Genomic DNA, 20,827 nt, shown 5'->3' on the forward strand with positions numbered 1-20,827 from the left:
TCGTTTTCGTAATTAATAAGCTCTCATCCCGTGGCGGAAAATCTGAACAGGCTTTATAATAGACCCCTTAATCGCCTACGTCACTGTGACGTCACCGCTCTAGCTGGAGGCAAAACATGAGAACTCATAGCAGGCGCACTAAAAGTTTGAGGTGTTGAGGCGCACTTCTTGTGTTTTTGGCTGCCAAAATATAAGTAACAGTACCTTTGGTTCAAAGCTAAAGTTTTACCGGATCCCGGCAGACATTCCTTCACAGAAATAAAGAAGACAATTGTGGTTGAATGGACGGAGACGATCGCAAATAATGCTCGTGTTTGCAGTGCACACTTCATTTCAGGTAAAATAATCTATGCATATGTATTGGTGTGTTGGTCTTATCTAGTACAAATCAGCAAGTTTCTGTTTTATAGGTGATGATAAGTCAACCGTCAGTGCACTAGCCAGCTTAAATGTTAAACAAACATACAGCGATAGATGTGTGTGCCATCCTTTGAATGATCTCTTAAAATAATCCCCATTGCTAATCATAGTTAGCCCAGCGATAGGTTACATTAGACAACAAGCCTTGACAAAATTCCCCAAACCAGCCGAAAATACTTCATATGTTGGAAATATCCAAAACCTGGTTAAAATGTTTCCAATGAGAACAAGATACAAGAACTAATTGTTACAGCGTTAATTTACAAAAATAGCTGTTACGCAGAGTAAGTAACTTTACATATTCGGACAGTTCCGAACCTTCTTCTGCATCTATGTTTAATAAATCCCTCCTAAAACGTCCTAGCTTACGCTTGTCAGCATTGCGTCTGCGCCTCTTTTTGGCTCCAACTAATCCCCGCCCACCCAGAGACGTTGCAATGTTTACAAACTTTTAAGGAGTCTTTACTTGTAGATGGTGCTTTATGCATGTGAGGTTAGCTGAGGCTGAAAGCAACCTCAGTTAACTAATAAATATGTCAGACAGTCTAGCTACTGTTAGCTGCTAAACTATAATTACTAAAACTGTAACTGAAACTAAATAAAATAAAAACTAAATAGAAATGTGTTTACAAAATAAAAACTAAACTAAAACTAACAAAACCATTCATGAAACTAACTAAAACTAAACTTAAATTTAAAGCAAAATTGAAAACGATACTAAAATAAAAAAAGCAAAACTAAAATAACCTTGAGTCGAACACGCCTTTGATTTATCACGGGCTGAATGAACAAATTAACGTTTGCATGAGAAATTCTTGTAATACTGAGTTCAGATGTGGAGTCTTTTACGGCGTTAAAATGTTTTGTTGTGTTGGACAAATTTGATATTGCATCAGTGTATTAGATAAATGAACAATATATTTTTGTGCAGTTGCAAAAATGATGAATAGACTGAAGAATTCAAAATATTGACAGTGACATTTTAAAGGTCTTTATACGGCAAAAAATCTTATGAAATATACTTTTAAATACATTTTTAAAAAAGAAGCCCAAAAAATATATGTGCTAAAATATATTATGCAACATGATTACAAAAAATGTATTTTTACCAATATATTGTAGGCCATTTTTTAATACTTTGAAATATATTTGGCCAGGAATAATATATTTTTTGCTGTATGTGTTGTAAAATTAGAAATGTTTTGTTGCCCCTGAAATACATTTTGAAATGTATGTTGGGTTAAATAAAATATATTTTCAAATCAAAAATACATTTAATTACGCTTTACTTTCCACAAAATGTATTTAGGATATAGTTAAAACATATTTTTGGCCATTGAAATGTATTTTTTGCCATATGGATTTTGGCCACTAGAAGGCAGCAACACACATATAAACTCCACTACTGTAAGTAATACTTTTGTATGTTGGGCTTGTAAATCCACATTTAATTGAACCTTTCTGAAAGTTTATGTTGTTATTATTATGTATTACCTTAGAAAGTGTCTCTTACTGTTTTTAACTGACCATCTACTTCTTATGATAAATTATAAATAAATTATATCTCAATTAATTTAGGATAGATTTTATGAGAATGATTTCAAAAATCACTTGGTTAACCTTTATGAAATTACAAAGTAAATTATGTATCTATATGTGTGTCTATTATTTTCACTAAACAGTAACATTATCTAAAATCAATTGATTTGATTTCTTAAAATATTCAAATTATCAAGTTAATTCAAATGTATTTCTATAGCAATTTTCACAGTTTTGCATTGTTGCAAATCAGCCATACAGGAAATACACTTGTGATAAAACTGTGAGGACATAAGAAAAACAACAGAAACAGGGGGAAAACAAATCAGTTTAGAAAACAGAAAAATTTCTAAATATGTAGCATATATGATGTTATTGAATACCTGATGTTACATCAGCAAAATATATGACACATTTTGTTTGCGAAGGTGTAAGTGTGTTTGTTTGGCCGCGTTCATTGATGTAAATGAATGTTTGTGTATAGCGTGTGTGTGTGTGTGTGTGTGTGTGTGTGTGTGTGTGTGTGTGTGTGTGTGTGTGTGTGTGTGTGTGTGTGTGTGGTTCAAACATGCCCCTGGGCATCCACACACTGCCTCATTCTCCTGGTTGTGTGAGAATGGATGGCTGTCTTTGTATGGGTGTCTGTCAGTGTTGTTGTGTGAAGCCGGCCCCATTGTGCCCGACCACTGTCCCTTATTGACACAGGACCTTCTCTTTGCCTGTTCCCATGCTCCGACCCTCTGGTTTGGCCCTTCAGCGTCTGAAACCGGATCCTCTAAGCAGTGTACCGGTTCCATTCCCTTTCTCTCTCTCTCTCTCTCTCTCTCTCTCTCTTCTGTCCTGGTGCTATTGTACGTTGTCGTATTTCATTCTGAACTGTGGTGGGGTGAATTAAAGAACAGCAGGTAATAGTGTGGTCACAGCTGCAGTTGTTGACAGTGGCTTGTGGCGACCGTTTATTGAGGGCAGGACTAAATGCTTACGGTCGATTTTCCTTCCCTTTGTGTCTCCCGTTGCATGCGGTTACATCTTGTATGACGGCATAGTTTCGCAGGAGCTGATGAGGTCAGATAGGGGACGGGGTAGATTTCAAGTACGTTTTGAAGGTATGTAAGACGATTATCACCCGGACCTCCCGTGCTGTCAGAAACAGGTGGGATGGATTGCAGGTGTTAATGTGGAGATGAATCTCAGCGGGACTTCTGTATGCACCTGCTTTTATGATTGAATAGCTGATAAATCAGAATAAAAGTGATGTCCTTTATCATCTCCTGTATATTCTCCCTGTATATAAAGGAAGTTTTATTTTACAGTATGAGATTCAAGTGCAGTTAAAGGATTAGTCCATTTTCTTAAAAAAATCCAGATAACTTACTCACCACCATGTCATCCAAAATGCAGATGTCTTTCTTTGTTCAGTCGAGAAGAAACTGTGTTTTTTAAGGGAAACATTCCAGGATTTTTCTCATTTTAATGGACTTTAATGGACCCCAACACTTAACAGTTTTAATGCAGTTTAAAATTGCAGTTTCATAATGATCCCAAACGAGGCATAAGGGTCTTATCTAGTGAAACGATTGTCATTTTTGACAAGAAAAAGAAAAAATATGCACCACAATTTCTCATCTATCTCCGGTCCTGTAATGCGGCGGTGCGACCTCACGCAATACGTCATGACGTCAAGAGGTCACGAATGATGTTTCGAAAATACTAGTGTTGGAGAAAGAGGACAGCTCCGCCATTGTTGTATGTGGAATGATACTAATTAATGTCTTTGTGTCAGTTTATTGTTTAAAATGGTCTGCAAATGTGCGTTTCATATATGTAACACGTAACCTTTCCACGTCACTACGCAATTATGTGAGGTCACAGGACTGGAGATAGATGAGAAGTTGTGGTTTAAAAGTGCTAATTTTTTATTTTTCTTGTCAAAAATGACAATCGTTTTGGTAGATAAGACCCATATGCCTCGTTTGGGATCGTTTAGAGTCCTTTGAAACTTCGTTGAAAAAACTGTTACGTGTTGAGTTAAGTGTTAAGTGTTGGGGTCCATTAAAGTCCATTATAATGAGAAAAATCCTGGAATGTTTTCCTCAAAAAACATAATTTCTTCTCAACTGAACAAAGAAAGACATCAACATTTTGGATGACATGGTGGTGAGTAAATTATCTGGATTTTTTTTTAAGAAAATAGACTAATCCTTTAAGTGTGCGTTTATCATAAAAGCATTTGTGTTTGTCATGTATTGCCTACCACTATAGGCCTAACTATTATTTTGGTATCAAATAATTTTATTTTATTTTTTTATTAATTGGATAAAAAGTGTACCCTTTTTTTATTTATTATGAAACGAAACCCTAAATTGGGGTATTTATGTTTAAAAAAATGGAAAAGAATGAAGTCTTTCATTCTGACAATATTATACAAACACAAAAGTTTGATCTGTTTTTAAACAGTAAATGTTTAAATATCCAAAATATAAATAAACAACAAGTATTGAGTTGCAAATGCTTTCCATGACATGGGCAGGCTGACTAATTGATATTGACATATAGAATCGGTTGTTATTGATTTTACTGGTTAGTTGTTGGAGTGCTAGTATTCAGTCTCATGCTTTTTATGACTCAAGCTGCCTATTTAACATTTAAGTTACATATTAAGACATATTAATGTTGTTCACGTTGTTATTATGTAATAATACGGTTATAAGTCTACAAACAAACCATGTTGGATGCTAATGTGGATCTTGCACATTGTAAATGTAAATCAATTCTTTCAATTTTATTTATATAGCGATTTTAACAATTGTTTAATTGTTGCAAAGCAGCTTTACATGAATAAATACAAGGACAACAAAGTAGAAAAGTACAGGGGCTAAAATTAATCCATAGTGAGCGAAGTAACAATGTAATGTGTATGTAAGTAATGTGTACTTCTAAGTAAGGAATAATTGACGACGGGCCATTGAATTATAAGAAAATAATGCACACCAAGGTGGTAATGCGGCACGACGAATTTATTTTCAAATAATTCAAAGGACCGGAGTCAATTATTCCGCTTATACCACGGTTACCACAAACATTGCTCTGGTGCCTACTTTTAAGAAATTTGAAAAGTTAGGTGTGCGGTTTACAGAAAAATAATCAACACCCATAGAACATTTCTCAGCCAATCAGAATGCAGCATTCAACAGACCCGTGGTATAAGTTAAGCTAATGTCACCCTAGGGGTTGAAAAAGCTCCTAGAAGAAAAACCTTGTGAGAATAAAGTCCTTGGGAGAAAAAAACCCTTGAGAGAGAGCAAAACATAGCTGAACCTATAGAGGATACACTATATATTAAATAGTATATTATAGAAATGTATGTGAATTAATAATTTAAAATAAAAGTTTAAGAAGTCGTTTGGTAAAGAGGACGCATGACTTTGCTAATGTTATATGACAGTTTGACTCGTGACAGCTTGAGAAAGTTATGAGGAATCAGTTTGCCATCGATTCATTTTAAGGGGAATCTCATGGCCCGTGTCACAAAAGCCGATTCGGTTCACACGCTGAATAAATGTTGTGTATTGTGAATCTTGCGGGTCAGTTTTGAAGAGGCCGTTTTCTCCCCTGCACTGGCACACTGGGGGCATTAGCATGTGAAAAAGGAGGAAATAAAGTTGTCAAGTTCACTCAGTCCACCACTGCCTCCCCCTGCACTCCTTTATTCCAGATCTGTTTTCACTCCTCAATATGAAGTCAAGAACAGAGAGGAGAGGCTCCACCAACACCCCGTGTCCTCATCACATATACACAAATACACACATAGCTGAAATGATTTATTACATCAGTTTATATGCAGCGAATAAACTATTACTGAAAAATGCTCATAATTTACTTCTCAGACTTCCTTTCATCAGTTCAACGTGAGAATTTTATACTAAAATGCTGCTGTGTTATACGGGACTCCGGTAGGTTAATAAAAACATAATATTAACATGTGTTATAGAGTAGTTATAATAAGAAAGATTTGTTTTTATTTGATGTCATGCACGCAAACTACTTAAAGACAGAAATTATTTAAAGACACAGTCCGAGGTTTCCTTCTTTGGAAGATACTTCGTCATGCGCATGCCTTGATAACCTAAACACATGCATTATTAATAAATGTGTCAATGTGTCTGCAGTTGAGAGATGTATGCCATACAGGTGTGTTTATGTCTGCGCATGTGTGCGTGTGACAATCCGTCAGAGCGTGTTTGTGTACATAGCACAACTGCGTACGCGAGCACCCGGCCATGTGTGCGCACGTGTGCGAGGGTGTGTGTGTGCGCCTGGCGAGGTGCTGGTTCCCACAGCTCTGATCTAATTCGGCGGTAACCCAATCTTCGTGTGAGCGCCGCGCGGCCGGCTCTCCCCCCTCCCACCGGTACCGCGCTCGTACGTGTGTGTGTGCGCGGCGGCCACTTCCCCCGTGGGTCCCCCGGGCCTCTCGGCGCAGGGGCTCGCCCGGATCGACTTACTGTGTCAACTCTGGGACCGCATGCCCCCGCGCATCCTGTGTGCACACCATCCTGACACCTTATACCTGACATTCAGCAACTGCGGGAACGAGAGAACAGCAGAAGGGAGGAGAGAAGAAGGAGGCGCGCTGGGTGGGGGGCATCGGGTTTCGTGACATTTTGCCTGCCGGGACCATTGGGGAGAGCGCAGGGACGAGTGTGTGTCCGTGTGTGTGTTTATATATGTGTGTGTGTGTGCGCGTTGTTGGGGGTTCACAGACAGGGAAGAAATAAAAACAGATGTGGAGGAGTGTGGGAGAGCTCTGTGTTTGTGTGATGAGTGTGTGTGTGTGTGTGTGAGTTGAACAAAGACTTGGTTGACTGAGTTGAATCACAGGAGTCCCTGAAAGAATGCTTGTTAATTATGGACCCTCAAGCTTTTTGGGGGGGAGCTGATGGTGGAGGAGTTTCGTTCACTTGATGTCGAGCATTTTTAGCCTGAGAGCACCAGTTGCTATTCACTTTTATCACATGAAATTTAAAGTGAGTCTTCGGGGTGTACACATACACAGATGGATAGGTTTCACTGTGTATTTGTATATAAGTGCCGTTCAGTAACTGTTTCATAAAGTGCTGTGTGGTAAATTACTGCTATCATCGTCTCAGTAAAGACTCAGTTACACTTACAGATCTGTCAGTCAAAGAAATCTGTGAATCCTGTTTTCTGTCAGGGCTCGTCTGTGTCATTTTACCTCAGGGTGCGCGCGCACACACACACACACACACACCACACCACACGCTCACATATACGTGCACGCATACACACAGACTGAAGTTTATTCTACTGCTCTATGATAAAAAACAATCACACCATAGTGTGGTCACCTCAAACCCCATCACCACCCCCTCAATATAAACATCATGTATTCACCTCCTCCTATGTGAAACAAACAACATTCTTGTCCCCTCAATACATCCCCTCAATCTTTCACCCCTGAAATAGTTACAACCATAGACTGTAAAATTATGGACGTAGTGTCTGTGACGTCACCCATAGGTTTGTGAAGAGCTTTTTTGAAGCCAATAGTTGGTGGAGCCTGCCATCGCCATCTTGGCAGCGCGTCACCACCAAGCGTGCCGCACAAGCCCTGAAAAGTGAAGCCAAAACGTCTCGATCGCCCCCCCAGTGACTGGTCCCAGTATAGGTCATAAACCCCGCCTCAATCATTGTATTCAATGGGACTTGAGACCATCTAAACAATTTATTTACACTTCAATTATCTTTTTTCCGAAGCTGCACTGTAAAAAAATTCAACTAGCTGCCAGTAACTTACTGTAGATGTTACATTTATGTTATTTACTGGCAACATTTTGTTCAAAATTAAAAGAACATGAAACATTTTCAGACTTTTTCTTCTACAGTAAGTTACTGGCAACCAGCTGCAAAATTATTTTGCAGTGTGGTTTCTGTCATTTACTGTAGTTTTTATCACACTGATGTAAATTTAAATGTTTGATTTTAAAATAAGTTTGTTTTTAGTTGGTTATTTAATGCTATAAAAACATTGGTGTCACGTCATGATTGACAGCTGTGATGATATGCGCATTCTGCCAGAGCGAGGGCGGGGTCTTGATTTTGCGGCTTTACTTCTTGCTCACTACTGCGCAGGACTGGTCCCGAAATCGCTACTGTGCAGACTCAAGACCCAAGATGTCAGCGCCGTATCGGGACACTGACGGCTTCACTTTTCACCAATGGAAGAGAGCGAACACGTGTCGTCCATCTTTTTTTACAGTCACCGCGTATCACTTGTGGATAACCGTAAATAGGTAAAGAGGTGGGACGTAGGTGAAGTTGAGGTGTTTGGTTGCTAAAACCACGCCCGCCTAGCTCTACTCTAGTGACAGCACTCAAGTGGCCACGCCCTTAATTATGCAGAAGTGCGATCATTAAGGATGAGTTACAAAAAAATGCATCCCCCTCACAGTTGCCATGAAGGGCAAAATTAGCTATATAGACCAAAAACACTTTTTGTACCAGGCTGTAAACATGTTATTTTCTGCTGTAAAGTTGGCCATTTTAACATGAGGGTCTATGGGAATTGACTCCCTTTTGGAGCCAGCCTGTCGATGTTTAAATCACTTCCGTATTGGCTTCATGATAGAGATCGAAAGGTTGTCCATTGAGTACAACTTTGACTCCATACTTATGCGTAAGTGTGTGTGTGTGTGTGTGTGTGTGTGTGTGTGTGTGCGCGTGTGTTTCTTGCATGTGATGTGCAGATGAAAAATGACTCTTGTGTTTTTCTTGCCTGAGGCGTCTCACTGTGAGCTCTGATGTACTGAGCACAGGTGACACATGAGCTCATAAACCATCAGCTTATCAACTGCCAGAATCTTAAGGTTTGGGAAATGCTACAGTTGTGTTTATACATTAAATATTTAAGAGAAAATAGTGATTTATATTATATATATTAAAATGAAGAATAAGCTGTTTATCATAAGGATAGCTTGTGTGTTGAGATCAGCTGATTGGCTCATTAGCCAGTGCTACTCACAGTCTTCTTAAACATTACTTATTATTGGATATTTTTTTGATGTAGATCATTCACTAGTGACGTTTTTTCTAATATGGCATCAAAACTTTTGTTCATGTCAGTATAAAGTTCACTACCACAGCAATTAAAATGACTTTTACTTTACATTTTACTTTAAATGTATAATGTCCCATTGTTTAATGTAACTGTGCATCTGTGAGATGCTAATAAAAGCCAGAGATGATATTTTGACATCATTTAGTATGTAACACCATTTGCAAAGCTATTATTGTAAAATTATAAGCAGGAATTTAAACATTTCAAAAGTTTAAAAACCTTAGAGACCCAAACAGCAAAAAATATTTTTTTCAAATATAATGTATTTTTAAGCATTGTCGCATTCAAAGAAAAACTTTGTATGTTACAAACAACATAACAGGTTTAAAATAAAATAAAAATTAATTGCAAAAATATACTTGTATGTTTATATTTTATGCAATCTTATACATTTTATACGTAAGCAATAAGGTACGAGAGGCTGTGCTGTATCGTGAATAAGTAACGGCTGAAGGGCGTTGTTAGGCAAGACGCGAAGCGGAGTGCCTGCAACCCCTTCAGCCGTTACTTATTCACGATACAGCACTTGCCTCGAGTACCTTATTGCTTTTATAAAACGGTTACCACACAATATTAAAGTAAAAAAAAATATTAGTGCAACTTTCATGAAGTTAAATCAATAAAAGCATTCCTTCCGCTAGAAAAAATAGTCCCTGACTGCGAACAACAACATGAAAGCTCAAATAAAAACAACAAACTGTTCTCAGACTTTGTCTCATTATATGTTTATGTGTTGCTAAGGGTGTTGCTAAGGGCGCAGTGATATTAAATAGAACCGTTGGGTGAAGCGGTCATAGCAGTGTTTTATCGTGAATAAAGCACACCTATTGACCAATCAGAATCAAGGATTGGAACTAACCGTTTTATAAGTATAATTTATACATTAAAAAAAAAACGTTCAAACTGGGCAAGGAAAAATATTTTTATGTGCGCTAAAATTCTGACATACATTTTGAAATATATGTTAAATATATGAATGTTAAAACTAAATATATTTTAAAATGAATTTAATTAAGCTTTATTTTAATTTTAACATGTTGCTGTTTATAAAGCTGCCAATTACTTCCAAAGTAAATATATGACAAGAATCATATGGGCTGGTTTTTAGGAGTCTTTCATTACAGTTTCTGGTACTGTTACTGTAATTCCCAGAAAAAGAAGTGTGTGTGTGTGTGTGTGTGTGTGTGTGTGTGTGTGTGTGTGTGCGTGTGTGTGTGTGTGTATAAGTGATTGACATGATGTCTTGAGGGAGTCTTGGCTGATGAGAAACTATGATGAAAACAAACCCCACAGTTCCGCTTCTCGTCTCTGTACACTGACACATGAGCACATCTCTTCCTCTCTGTCTGTCTGTCCAAGCATGTCTTCTTCTCTTTGAATCTGTCTGCTTTACCCAAACAAGCACTCAAACGCACTCCTGAACGCTTATTTGTTTGACTGGGCTTGTGTCAGTGGCCTGTTGCTATTGAAAGGACCCCTAAGGTGGAGTTGAGCTGCACAATGGTCCCAGCGCTCGCCACGTCCCCTCTCCTCGTGTGCAGAGTGACACATGACAGCACACAGAGGGTCCTGAACCCTCACAGGGTCATTCAGAGCTCTCGGTTTGATGCCGTGCCTCACATCAGCTCAAGACTAAAGCCTCTGAATAGGCGGAAAAGAGCAAAAGACATCAAGACCTCTTGCCTCAACGTGCACAAAGGTCATTATGTCTGGAAATCAATAATGGAAATTGTTTTACGATAACAGTTTGTTCTCAGAAGTCAGTCAAGTTCAATGTTTTTGTAAAATAAACTGTATGATTGACTGTTAATATTAACATCATATTAGCTAACATGAACTAAGAATGAACAAGAATAGAGTCAGCATTTATTCATCTTTGTTAACGTTAATTAACACCAATGCAGTTCTTCTTGTAGTTCACTTAACAATGTTAACAATTACAACTTTACATTTTATGTAGAAATAACTAAGATCAATAAATGCTGTAGTATTGATCATTCATTTTGTTACCTTGTTTTTATACTAAGCTTAACTTAATGTCTCTTATGTTAGCCCAGTGGTTCTCAAACTAGGTGTCGGGCCACCCTTGGGGGGGGGGGGGTGAGATGATGCCAGGGGTCCCAGTTTTCAGAAAAATAAGGCTACTAACCTTTAACGTTTCATGTTTCAAATTCAAAGTTTTATGTCATTAATTTTCTTTCCAAGGGATGTACCCTACACAAGGGGGGGTGAACAGCGAAACGTTTTAGAACCTCTGTGTTATCATTGCATCTGACATAATAAAACAAGTTCAGCTAAAATCAATACTTCTATTTAATAAACTCACCTGCTTGGCTTATGAATATTAATTACATTTATGCTTTTGGCATATACTTTTATGCCAAGATTGGACCTTTGCGCTGGTAATACAATGCTCTATCAGTCGAGCTACATGAACAACAGTTACAGTTTAAGCTTAGTCTTAAAATCATCATTGTATGATGTTTACATGTTTTTCTTCATATTACTAGTAAACAATATAAAACTTATGAAAAAATATGATTACACTGTAAAAAGAAAAGTGTGAATTGAAATGTACAGCAACTTGCTGGCTGCAATTAGCAAGTAAATTGCTGTATAGTTTACAGTATGTTTACTGTCAATTTTCAGTGCTGTAAATGCCATCAGGATGCTGTATTTTAAATCACAGCAAATTTTAGACTACTGTAATGAGCATAATTCCATACATTTAAAAAGAAAGACACTGTTTTTGTCACAGAAATAACATTTATTGACTGAACCTGTGGTTGCAGAGCAAAGAGAAGGATCAGATGCACAATTTGCATATTTCAATTCAATAACACATAGAAACTAACCACGCTGTACAAACAACAACAGAAAGAACAGATGACTAAATAAGACGCACCTCACTGTTAGACTTAACTGTAATTTCTACAGTTACTTACCACAAAATGCCCAGTAAAATACCATCATTTTCTTTTCTAGATCATTACTGTAATATGCATTGCATTATGGGTATTAACATTTAATTTACAGTGATTTACTGTATGTTTTGAATTTGCGGTAGACTGCTGTAAAACAACAGCAGTGGTGCTACTGTAGTCGAATAAAACTACAGTTATTTGTTATGCTTTTAGCAGTGAAGCACATTTCAAAATGTGAATTGTTTTTCAGCAGTGTAAATAATTTATTGAGAATTGTAGATAGAAACAGTAACGCGTTGCCAGTGAGTTAACGCATATATACAATAAAAAGTCTTAACAGTGCTGAACGGAGGACATTAAACAATTTGTGACCAGATAACTAAACAACAGGAAACATTTTAAATGTAAAAATACATACACATCTATTTACAATTTGTATTTTTTTATTCTGTAAACATTTTATTTTGTACAAAACCTAGAAAATATATAATTTTCAGCAACATTTTTGTAACTGTTGTAGGAATTTCCTTAGAACTCCTCTTCCTTGCAGAGAAAACAAATAGTTATTAACAAACAAGCTTACAGTATAAGCAAGACAATGTTTTGTTAAAGAGTAACTATGATCCGATTCACGATTTCACATTTCCTGATGTGTAAGTGTGTATTAGTTCATGTTAACAATATGCAAAAGGTACAAACCCTAAAGTAAACGATGACGCGAGTTATCGTCTTCAATGTAAATCTCTTTTCTTGGACTACAACAAACACACGGATTGTAGGCAACAGTTTACTTCCTGGGATTGGTGATGTAGCAAAGACCGATATTATCATAATTCCTCCCGTATCTGACTCACAGCCAGTGGCGGCTGGTGACTTCTTTTTTTGAGGGCCCTCGATGCGAAGTTCATCACACCATGTATGTAGCTTGTCATGTGTGTGGTTCGTAATTTCAAAATATGTGTTCTGCGCTTTGAGAGAGCGTGTGTGCATCACGTGTCATGCCAAAATAAGTGCCTGCTGAAGACGCGTCTAAAGGGTTTATGATAAAAGAGACGACCGCGTTTGCCAGATACTTGCATAATCTCATGTGTAATCAAAGTTCACTGTTAAGGGAGTGTCTTGCGTGTACTTTGTGAACGTGAGCGTCTCTTTTATCATAAACGGTTTTGACGCGTGTGCAGCAGGCACTTATTATGACAAAACACATGTCACATATTTTGGAAAATGGAACCACACACATGATACTCCGAACACTTTTTTTGAATTGGCGCCCCTCGGATGAGCAGTCACGAGCCGCCACTGCTCACAGCCTGTAAGGTATTTGGGCCAATCACAATGTACAGATTAGCTGGCCAATCAGGGACACTGCGCTTTTCAAATCGATGAGTTTTGAACAAAATCAGTGTGTTTCAGGAAGACAATATATCAGGAGCTACAAAATTGTATGATATGTGGAAATTAATGTTTTTTTAAGCAGAAACTATGCGATGTATTCTACCAAATCACATTGTATTATACCAAATATACAAAATTACATTGTTTTTTAGCAATGAAATAGGTGCACTTTAAGTTGAATTGCATTCAAATCAAATGATCTAATTCAAATTCATCACAGTGCTTCACTTCTCTTAAAATCTTTGAAGTCTTACCTGTTGCTGTGTTCTCTCAGTTTAGTAATTATTTATCTAGCAAGAGAAAAACGAATTAGTGTCTTTAAACTTCTAATTCACAATCATCACATACACACGGACACAATTCTGGATTATTTATATGTTAGTCCTTCAACAAACTGAAAACATTATCAATAAAAAGTTGTGAAATATGAAAATGCCTCATAACTTTATTCACAAATAGTGATATGTACGATATTGATATGTCGAAAGTGCATGTCACCTCTTTCTCTTACAGAGCTTCATATTAAGTTAATCACACATAACTTTACAAGGGAAACTTTGCTATTATAATCACAATGAAAAAAATATCGAAAAAAATGAGCAATGTTACATTTTTGAGCTCAATTATGAAAAATGTGTGGATCGCTTCTGTTTATACTGCTGAAAGAATCCTGCTCAGAATGACTGTAATGTGATTCAAAGGAAAGTATATTTTAATCCTCGCCAATGAAATTTACCCATGATGCTTTGCAGGCCCACAGCAACATGTTGTATACAGATTCTACAGTAGGCATTTCTCCTTTTACAGTAATAATGCAGTAATAAAAACAGTGTATTATTTCCCCACCCAAAAAGTGTTTATGTTTGTGATGCAATGAAAAACAGCAATGAATTATGGGTAAGGTATGATGTACAATCATGACATTTATGAATCACACTCTATTATGTATTGGGCATGTATTAAAGTGTATTCAGTGTCAGCGGATGAAGATGGCAGAGGTGATGAGGTTTAACTGGTTTACTCAGGATTTAGGAGGAAAGAAACATAAGTAATGGTCTGTCACAAATGTATTAGGTCCTTGTTTCAGGGGCACCAGCTCTTTTCCCAGTGGCTGCTCCGTGCCAGCTGTCTTGGCCGCGGAGCTCTCCGGCTTTCCCAAGCTCTAGCCTGTGGGAAAATCCACCCGGGCCAATAATTGATTCCGCCCTGCCAGCTCCATTAGCGCACAACACGGTCAAGCGGCCAGTGATCTACAGACTACAGCCTGTGAGCGCCGCCCCCTCCCTCACTTTCTCATTTCTTTATTCTCTCTCTTGGTGCGAGTGCATGTCTTGTAAACTTGACCTTCATCACAATTAGTGGCTGTGCATGAAACAAACCACCACCTGTCTGCACGCCGGACCACCTGACTGTCAATGTTCAGATCCATTCACATGCACCAGGCCTGCTCATGCCAGGCCGACGCACAAGCGCGCAGACACGCACGGCCTCAATACAGTCAAATCCAGTATGCTGGACTGCACACACACGCACGCACGCACGCACACACACACACACACACACACACACACACACACACACACACACACACAAAGAGACATTTCCATATACAACCCCAGGATTTGCCTTTATTTAGAATGAATTGCTGTGCTGTGCTCTGCGGCTCATGCCAGTAGCTCGCATTAGTAAACATAACAACTTTGTACTTAATTTAATGTGTCATTTAATGTTGGGGCATACATCTTGACTGTTACATTATGTTGATATCTGTCTGCTTTCCAGCAGTCTTTTGCATCCATTAGGCTTACATTAGAAGGAAGAAACAAACGCTTTTGAAGCTCACAATATGTAATTACCATGTACATAGCTCTTATTATTCATATGTGCCTAGATAAATAATAAATTGTTTTATTCTATGGCACATTTAATGATAACACTTTCTATGAAATTCATGCTTAATGAATTATAGCCCCCTTTATAACTATTTATAGGTAATTATTACTGTTCTATAAATATATTTATGAAGACACAACAACACTAAAGCCCATTATAATAACAATTACATTTATAGAATTTGTATTATTACTTACTTACAGTGTTGGGGAAAGTTACTTTTAAAAGTAATGCATTACAATATTAAGTTACTCTCTAAAAAGGTAACTAATTGCATTACTTAGTTACTTTTCATGGAAAGTAATGCTTACGTTACTTTGTTACTTTTGCGTTACTTTTTCTTGGCTAAAGCTTGATCTCTTTCAGGCCTTGCTTTTATGACTGAAAAGTTCTGCATTCAGAAATTGCATATTTCATCACAAAAATGTTTAGCTCTGGCCTGCCATCTCAGTTTCTGACTCAAACTGTTTCCACACAGGCACAGAAAGTGCATACGTTAAGTTTAATTCAGTACATATTTTTAATCAAATTAATTAAACTAAAAAAGTAACTTGAGTTACTTTTTTGAAAAAGTAACTCAAATATTAATGTGTACATTTAAAAAGTAATGCGTTACTTTACTCGTTACTTCAGAAAAGTAATATTATTACGTAACTCAAGTTACTTGTAATGCGTTACCCCCAACACTGCTTACTTATAAGTGATGTATTGGCTTTTCAATGCACATACTATATTCAATGACTAAATCAGTAATGCAGATTTACTTTTTTGTCAAATAACTGAATTGTTTTATATTGTTGTATACCCATGTTGTTAGTTACTTACTGTGAATCAATGCAATGCAAATTAATAATAAGAAACATTATTTTATATAGCGCCTTTAAAGTTGCATCTCAAAGCGCTTTACAGAATCATATAAAACATACATTATAAAGTACACATACATCAAATTTAAGAACATATAAAAGAAGATGCATACAAAGGGAATAAAATCACTTACCTAAAAAAAAATGAATAATTGAATAAATGAAAAAAATAATGTTGCTGTGTTTTCCAATAATTGATATTTGTAACTGTTTGTATTAATATAATTTCTGTATTTTTATTTTCATTACTTTATTATTGCCATTATTGTTCTGTAGCTAAATTAGCAAATAAACCTTTTAAGATGGATCATGAATAATATCCTCATAATATCATAACATTTGTATCCTTGGCTTTCCCTTTACTTAAAGCCATCAATAATAGGTTAACTTACAACATGGCTATTAACAACAATATTAAACAGTTTATAAAATTGTTGAACTAAATCTGCATTACTAATAAGTCGTAACTATAATATAATGACATTATAACGATGCAGGCTGCGTCTTTACATATAGACTGATGGAGGTATACGACTGAGTAATTATTACTTATAAATCAGTGTATTATGGATTATGAGCTGCACATTGAAAAAGCAAATGCATCGCAAATGCAAGTAATAATAAAAATATAATAAATGTAACTATAACTGTTCTTATAATGGGCTATATGTGTTGTTGTTTCTTTATAAATATATTACCTATAAACAATTATAAAGGGGGCAATAATTCATTGCATGGGCTTCATAGAAAGTGTTATTGTTACTAGTATGTAAATGGTTGTTGTTGATTCTATGCGGATGTATCCCAGAAGTTAAGTTTGGGCCACAGAAGCTGTTTATGTTGTTGCCGCTAAAACTGTCTATACACTGTAAAAAAATACTTTGCTGCCTTAAAATTTTTTGTCATTTCAACTTACTATTATTTATTTTGACTAGAGATAAGTTGTTATAACTACAGGTGAGTTGTTATAACTTATAAATTTAAGTTGACTTTTCTCAACTATATTTTATAAGTTGTGACAACTAATGTCTGTTGACATGACTTGTAAATCTGAGTTGATTTAACAAAAAATTTTTAGGCAGCAAAGTTTTTTTTACAGTGACATATTAAGCAAAATGTTTGATCCAAAGAGCCTTACAGTGCACTTCAAGATATACTTTTTATCTGCATGTGTATTTCCTGAGAATCAAACCCATGACCTTTATGTTGCAAGCAGACACAAACCCCTACAATTCTCTGATCTTAAAGGCGGAGTCCACGATGTTTGAAAGCCAATGTTGATATTTGAAATCACCAAAACAAACACGCCCCTACCCCAATAGAATCTGGACCTTCTGTTGATAGACCCGCCCCACACATACGCAACCGGCATTTGATTTGATTTGATTGGCTATAAGTGTGTTTTGGTAGTCGGCCCGTCTCCTTTTCCAACGCGTTTTTCAAACATCGTGGACTCCGCCTTTAATAGTTTTTGATTTGTAACTCTTATTATGTCCACTTTGGATAAAACATAATTCATTCAATTTACAAGGCACTTTTTCTTTTAGGACCTCTTCAAAAGTTAGGTTGTCAGATATAACAAACTTACATTAGAGTAGAAACAGGTTAGAAACACACATCCTCACGCACGTCTCGCTCAGTTTATCTGTCTCTTCACCACACCCTTTTATCTGACAGATCGAGAGTCTAGTGTCGGGTCTGGCTCTCATTCAGTCCGTGTGTAGCTAGCCTATGGCGTTCCCCACAGAGCACCAATTTCATCCAATCACAATCATTTCAGCCTTTCATTTACATCAAAGAGAGACGCTCCTGCTCCTTCACTCTCGTCTTCTTTTCCGCTCGCTATTTTCATTCCTTGCGGCGCTCTTGGAGGAGTTGAGTTTCGTTCAGGCCTCCTCACGCTAGTGTCGTATTGAATGCTCAATGTGATAATTCTGTTACAATGATAACTGTAAAAAAAATCTAACTTACAGATCTTCTTCTAACAAACATCATAAAGTAAGTTTAACAAAGAGGTTTTAGTCATCAGTTATGAATCAATTCATAATTTTGTGTATACTGAATTAAATGAGGCCTCAAACATGTTGCTAATAGATTATTTGTTGATTGGATACTTCATTTATATCCAAAATTTGTCAGAAAGTTTATGCAACTTGCCAAACTTGCCAAATATAGGGTTGTAATCTGAACAAAATATTTGTTTGAAAGTTCCCACCATGTGTTGCATCATGTTTATTTGTTGGTTAATATTCGCCTAATTCAATCCACCGCCATGTAGATTACAAACCGAGGCTGTGAGGGATGGACGTCCATAGCGTGCGCTTTAAACCTATTGTTTTGTATGAGGATACTGGTCATTCAGCCATTTAAACACAGTAAATATCTAATTTTACAAATTTCCACAGGACAATTTACCTCAGAAATCATGGATTTTTAAAATGAGAATGGACATATGACCTAATATTAAAATAAGAGCACACTGTAAAAAAATTCTACTTGCAGCTGTTTGCCAATAACTTGCTGTAGATTTAAATGTATGTTATTTACCGGCAAGAGTTTGTTCAAAGTTAAATGTACATTAAATATTAACAAGTCATTATCTTTACAGAATAAAACTATACAATAACATCCTCATGCAAAGCATTCTGGGAACCAGAAATCATCATCAAACTTATTCTGTTTTTTTTGTTTCAGATTTTGTTTCCCAAAATGCTTTGATTGATGCTGTTATTTTAGTTTTATTCTGTAAAGACAAAGACTTGTAAATGTTTGATGTTCATTTAACCAAAATGTTGCCACTAAATAACATAAATTTAAATCTACAGTAAGTTACTGGCAACAGCTGCAAGTAACACCATAATTTCTACGGAAGTTTGTTACAGCGCAGGCCAATGTGTACATAAAATCTGTTTTGTTATTAGCATGTTGGCATTAATTTCTAATGTTGTAAGCATGTTTACTTTTCTTTTAAACAGTAATATAGTCCTATAACTAAGTACATATCTCCAATTCGTACAGAAAAACGCAAGGCATGAACACGTTAAAAACGTTTCTCTCAGTTTTTAAGCACATTGACTGGAATCAACAGAAGCAGGATTTATTTCTAACTAAATAACATTTGTACACAACTTTGGGGTTCATATGGGGTTTTAATTCTAACAATAGGCTACTTACACGATGAACTATCACGCAAATAGCTTGTTATCAAGTCAATCACACTTTATTAAGTTAATAACTCTTATGTTCTATACAAATTGGAAGTGTATACTTAGTTGTTGTCATAAAGTATTGGTGTTTTATTATTTATTATGTACACAACACTATTCTCATCATTAGATCATATGTCCCTTTTCTTTTTAACAATTCACATTTTTTATCCTGTGGCGACTTGTAAAACACACGCTTTGGACGTCCATCCCTCACAGCCTCGATTTGGATTTAACATTGCGGTGGAATGAATAAGGTGTATTATTAAAAAAGTTTACATTATTTTAGTTCAATGTGAGTTTTGTAAATAGACTCTGTATATCTAATATATATTTTATATCTCATCCTTTTAAAGGTACAGTGTGTAGATTTTAGCGGCATCTAGTGGTGAGATTGTGAATTGCAACCAGCTCAGTCCTCACCTCGCCCCTCCATTTTAAAACGCATAAATAAGTTGCAACAGGACAAACATGTCATCGTCTGAGACAACATTGTGACAAAACACGCTCTCACCGCGGATTTCCACCGACTGCGGAGCAGCTGCAGATCGGCTCCGCCAATACCCACCAGTTCCGTATTTGTTGCAGAGCGGCTCCGTGCTGAAGTGACGAGGACCCATGAGGTCTCGCAAATTAACGTGATGATCGTGCGATATCTAGTTCTGTCTCCGCCCAATTTGACGTTAAATGATGACGTTTTGCTGGACCAGCCCAGATCACAACACGAGATCTCGCGAATTCAGGTATGATCACGCGATATAGTCATGGCTCCGCACTGCAGAGCTGTCCGGCATCCGTCAAAAATAGAAGCTCGGCGTATTTGTTTTGGAGGGCTGCGGATGGCCGGAGCTATGACGGATTTGGAACGCAGTCAGTGGAAATATACACATTCCGCAGCCGGTGTAAATCTGGGGTCAATAGAGCATTTTGATCGTTTAGGGCTACTGTAGAAACATGATGGTGACTCCATGTAAGGGGACCCGAGATGTATGTAGATAAAAATGCCTCATTCTAAGTTAATAAAAACAATATAGTTCATTATGTATGGCCTTTATACACCACTGATATTGTTTATAATAATTTATAAAACGGTTAGTTCCAATCCTTGATTCTGATTGGTCAATAGGTGTGCTTTATTCACAATAAAGCACTGCTATGACCGCTTCACCCAACGGTTCTATTTAATATCACTGCGCCCTTAGCAACACATAAACATATAATGAGACAAAGTCTGAGAACAGTTTGTTGTTTTTATTTGAGCTTCCATGTTGTTGTTTGCTTCAGGGACTATTTTTTCTAGCGGAAGGAATGCTTTTATTGATTTAACTTCATGAAAGTTAAATGCACTAATATTTTTTTTACTTTAATATTGTGTGGTAACCGTTTTATAAAAGCAATAAGGTACTCGAGGCAAGTGCTGTATCGTGAATAAGTAACGGCTGAAGG

The sequence above is a fragment of the Misgurnus anguillicaudatus genome, chromosome 20, assembly GCF_027580225.2.
Source record: "Misgurnus anguillicaudatus chromosome 20, ASM2758022v2, whole genome shotgun sequence".
Classification (NCBI taxonomy): domain Eukaryota; kingdom Metazoa; phylum Chordata; class Actinopteri; order Cypriniformes; family Cobitidae; genus Misgurnus; species Misgurnus anguillicaudatus.